The following is a 5,397-nucleotide window of genomic DNA, read 5'->3' as shown; positions in this document are numbered from 1 at the left end:
AGGGACGGCCAGGTCTTGGTAGATTTGCAGTGGTCTGATACTCCTTCCATTTCAATATTATCGCTTGCACAGTGCTCCTTGGGATGTTTAAAGCTTGGGAAATCTTTTTGTATCCAAATCCGGCTTTAAACTTCTTCACAACAGTATCTCGGACCTGCCTGGTGTGTTCCTTGTTCTTCATGATGCTCTCTGCGCTTTTAACGGACCTCTGAGACTATCACAGTGCAGGTGCATTTATACGGAGACTTGATTACACACAGGTGGATTGTATTTATCATCATTAGTCATTTAGGTCAACTTTGGATCATTCAGAGAACCTCACTGAACTTCTGGAGAGTTTGCTGCACTGAAAGTAAAGGGGCTGAATAATTTTGCACGCCCAATTTTTCAGTTTTTGATTTGTTAAAAAAGTTTGAAATATCCAATAAATGTCATTCCACTTCATGATTGTGTCCCACTTGTTGTTGATTCTTCACAAAAAAATACAGTTTTATATCTTTATGTTTGAAGCCTGAAATGTGGCAAAAGGTCGCAAAGTTCAAGGGGGCCGAATACTTTCGCAAGGCACTGTATTTCCCTCTAGAGAACTTTGGGAATACTGTAACTTTTACTGTAGGCCTACAAGGAAATCTGAATTTATGGGATAGAGCCACAACTTCTGAAAATGTTACACAGACAATTTAATAGATATCAACTAAAACATAGATTTAACAAACATTGAATACATTTGCGAAAAAAATATTAAGATACATCAGTGATAACATTTTTTTTGGAGGGGAGGCATTTATTCACCATGTGTTTTGATTTAAGCAAGGAAGTCCAAGTCAAGTAGGACTTTAAATCAATCAGTCTTTCTAAAATACCAGTCCAGTGTGTGTCCATAAAATAGCCACTGTCCTTTTGTGCCTCCATCTGGTCGGAGAATCAGCTGGAAGAGCATGCCATAAAGACAATGCTCTCTCCCTTGCCATCATCATAGAAGCCATTAAAACACACCCTGTTGTCAGACTTCAGAGAATAGGACTGATTGGTCTCCAAAATTCCAGAAATCCAGAACTCGAGGCACCTGATGATGATCATGTTTCTCTGTGTTCCACAGGTGACAAAGTTAGTACTAAGAGTTTTTAAATTCATTGATGGATACAATTAAATAAATAGCTCTTTTATAAACAGTATATTTTATCTCTATACGAAAGTACTTGTCAGTTAAGGAATTGTAACAAGGTAGTAAATAAGGAGTGTTTTCATATTGAGCCAGCTATGGTTCTGTAGCTGTGTTCTGATGAGCTACGCAAAGATCTCAGCAATGAACTCATGGAACCTCTTGCCGTACTGCTCAGGGTGAACGGTGGAGATTTCTGCTCCAGACTAGGAATCACAAACAAAACATGTACAGATACTGATAAACCAACAATGATGAAAATTAAAAATGTTCAGATAGGGAAGACATCTTGAAAACAATAGATCAATTAATAATTCAATCAAATGTATTTATAAAGTAATTTTTACATCAGTGGTTATGCATAATGTGCATAACCACTTATGCATAATGTGCTGCTGTGCTACTGATGCTGTACCCTGTCTCTGACCCTCACCTCCACGTCTCTGTTGAGCTTGTCCATGATCCTCTCCTTCTCCTCACTCATATAAACCTTCTGCATGTTATTCCTGAAGTCAACATCTTTGCACGTTGGCAACTCTAATCTGACATGAGAGAGGGAGCAAGTGAACAAGAGAACCAATTTAAAATGACAAAATCACCTTTCAGCAGGACAATAACCTAAACAAGGTCAAATATATATTGGAGCTCTACCATCTGCCTCCTGTGTTTGCATTTGGGTCTCACCTTGTGTACTTATAGTGCTTGAAAATATGAAGAGTGGTATTCAGTGAAGTGTCGGAGTTGCCCAAAACATAACACTTCGTATTCAAGACAAAGTTAATTTCTTTGCCACATTTTTTGCAGTTTTACTTTAGTTCCTTATCCTAAAACAGGACACATGTTTTGGGATGTTTTTATTCTGTACAGGCTTCCTTCTTTTTACTTTGTCATTTAGGTTACTATTGTGAAACTACAATGTTATTGATCCATCCTCAGTTTTCTCCTATCGAAGTCATTGAACTCTGTCACTGTTTTAAAGTAACCATTGGTTTCCTGGTGAAATCCTTGAGCGGTTCCCTTACTCTCCAGCAACTGAGTTAGGAAGGATGCGTGTATCTTTGTAGTGACTGATTCTATTGATACACCATCCAAAATGTAATAACTTCACCATCCTAAAGGGGTATGCAATGTCTGCTTTAATTTTTTTTTTTACTCATCTACCAATAGGTGCCCTTCTTTGCGAGGCAATGGAAAGCTTCCCTGGTCTTCGTGGTTGAATCTGTGCTTGAAATTCACTGCTCGACTGAGGGACCTTTCAGATGATGAAGTAGTCATTAAAAATTATTTTAAACACTATTTCACACAGACCATGCAACTTATTATGTGACTTGTTAAGCACATTTTTACTCAACTTATTTAGGATTGTCATAACATAGGGGTTGAATACTTATTGACTCGAGACATTTCAGCTTTTCATTTTTAATGAATGTGTAAAAATGTCTAAACATAAATCCACTTTGACATTATGGTATTGTGTGTAGGTTAATGACAATCTAAAATTAATCCATTTTAAATTCAGGCTGTAACAGAACAAAATGTGGAAAAAGTCAAGGGGTGTGAATACTTTCTGAAGGCACTGTACATGGTGCCAGCTTTTTATTATCTCATTGTATCAAAGACTTTAGTCATTCAAGCTCAAGTAACAGGCAGGATGGCAAGTTGTCTGAAATGTAAGTTGAAGTACTAAAAGTGAAAAATCTCACAACTAACTCTTGAAAATAAATAAATAATTTGGAGATTTCTCTGATCTTACCTTCTCTTTGAAACTCGCTTCACGGGACACCAGGGACCCCTGATAAAAGAACAGATTCTGTTAGCAACGGCTCAAAACGACTTCAAACAATCTGACTCTATTTTCAACAAACCTGCCAGTAATTCCATCTTTGGTGGAACTGAGCAAAACAACTGTGGACAGAATGGGTAAGGACACTAGAGTTCTCTCTAGTGGTCCGTCTGTGTGAGAGCATAATCACAATATAACCACATTATTTTAAGTAGACAAACTTTATCCTGAGTCCAAACCACTATCAGACCTCATATCAACAGCTTTAAACATCCTAGAACACGTTAAGTTAGAGTTGAAAAAACAAACAAATGTGGTTGCACTCAAAACAACCTAAACATGATTGGTCAGATCGTGTGTATAGGACTTTGTGACAACAAAGAGCGAGTGTATAGGTCTCTGTAACAACTACTGATGTAAAAAGGGCTTTATAAAATAATGAAATTGATCGATTGATTGATACCTTGAGGTCGTACTTTCTGTGGACGTCAAGTCTGCAGCTGAACATGTTTCTCATAACAATGAGGTAGGTGTCCTCACTCTCCAGTCACCCGGTACATGGCCAGGAACTGAGGCACCAGCCTGCTGCCATGACACATGTGCTGGGGGTGGGGGTGGGGGGGTGCTGTTATTTCATTTAAGTGTGATCCTGCATCTTTATGAGATTTCTTGTCGTCAACTACTGTACAGGATGTGCAGGCTTTTGTTCCACTCAAGCACTAACACACTTGCTTGAAATAATCAAGGTATCACATATTGAATCCGCTGTATTAATGCTTAGTTCAAACAAAAGCTTAAACATCCTGCAGCTCTCCAGTCTCCAGAACCAGATATGCAATCTCACGGTGGCACAGTTGTGCACTAAAGGGAAAAGGGTGCCAGATGAGAAGCAGACTCAGTGTTGTTACGTGGTGATATTCAGACCTGGTGATATTCAGACCTGGTGATATTCATCTTGTGCAATAACGGCATCTTGATTTACAAGATGGTGTAGCAGTCGGACGTCTATTTGCCTTGTCCCGTCCCATGTATACAGTTGAAGTCGGAAGTTTACAAACACTTAGGTTGGAGTCATTAAAACTAGTTTTTCAACCACTCCACAAATTTCTTGTTAACAACCTATAGTTTTGGCAACTCAGTTAGGACATCTACTTTGTACATGACACAACTCATTTTTCCAACAATTGTTTACAGACAGATTATTTCACTTATAATTCACTGTATCACAATTCCAGATGGTCAGAAGTTTACATACACTAAGTTGACTGTGCCTTTCAACAGCTTGGAATATTCCAGAAAATGATGTCATGGCTTTAGAAGCTTCTGACAGGCTAATTGACATAATTTGAGTCAATTGAAGGTGCACCTGTGGATGTATTTCAAGACCTACTTTCAAACGCAGTGCCTCTTTGCTTGATATTATGGGAAAATCAAAAGAAATCAGCCAAGACCTCAGAAAAAAAATGGTTGACCTCCACAAGTCTGGTTCATCCTTGGGAGCAATTTACAAATTTACAAAGTGCAAATCAATCCCAGAAACACAGCAAAGGACCTTGTGAAGATTCTGGAGGAAACGGGTACAAAAGTATCTATATCAACAGTAAAATGAGTCCTATATCGATATAACCTGAAATGCCGCTCAGCAAGGAAGAAGCCACTGCTCCAAAACCACCATAAAAAAGCCAGACTACGGTTTGCAACTGCACATGGGGACAAAGATCATACGTTTTGGAGAAATGTCCTCTGGTCTGATGAAACAAAAATAGAACTGTTTGGCCATATTGACCATTGTTATGTTTGGAGAAAAAGGGGGAGACTTGCAAGCAGAAGAACACCATCACAACCGTGAAGCACGAGGATGGCAGCATCATGCTGTGCGGGTGCTTTGCTGCAAGAGGGACTGGTGCACTTCACAAAATAGATGGCATCATGAGGCAGGAAAATGATGTGGATATATTAAAGCAACATCTCAAGACATCAGTCAGGAAGTTAAAGCTTTGTGGCAAATGGGTCTTCCAAATGGACAATGATGCCAAGCATACTTCCAAAGTTGTGGCAAAATGGCTTAAGGACAACAAAGTCAAGGTATTGGAGTGGCCATCACAAAGCCCTGACCTCAATCCTATAGCACATCTGTGGGCAGAACTGAAAAAGCGTGTGCGAGCAAGGAGGCTTACAAACCTGACTCAGTTACATCAGGAGGAATGGGCCAAAATTCACCCAACTTATTGTGGGAAGCTTGTGGAAGGCTACCCGAGACGTTTGACCCAAGTTAAACATTTTTAAAGGCAATGCTACCAAATACTAATTGAGTATGTAAACTTCTGGCCCACTGGGAATGTGATCAAAGAAATAAAAGCTGAAATAAATCATTCTCTTGTCACGAATATTACCGAAGGTGGCTCCCCTTCTTGTTCGGGTGGCGGTCGTCGTCGCCGGTCTACTAGCTGCC

At 39.4% G+C, this 5,397-nt stretch overlaps 1 long non-coding RNA gene across 1 annotated transcript; it reads right to left on the bottom strand.

Moving 5' to 3' along the window:
- Positions 1-647: 647 nt before the first annotated feature.
- Positions 648-5,397, bottom strand: LOC110528995. The gene is made up of 4 exons (XR_005052714.1): positions 5,339-5,397; positions 2,916-2,954; positions 1,596-1,704; positions 648-1,368 (listed from the first exon to the last, which is right to left on the bottom strand). It is a non-coding gene; the product is annotated as an uncharacterized LOC110528995 (long non-coding RNA).

This window comes from Oncorhynchus mykiss, chromosome 7, assembly GCF_013265735.2.
Source record: "Oncorhynchus mykiss isolate Arlee chromosome 7, USDA_OmykA_1.1, whole genome shotgun sequence".
Lineage (NCBI taxonomy): Eukaryota > Metazoa > Chordata > Actinopteri > Salmoniformes > Salmonidae > Oncorhynchus > Oncorhynchus mykiss.
Note: the sequence above shows the minus strand (reverse complement) of the source record. Positions and strands in the feature narration are given on the sequence as shown.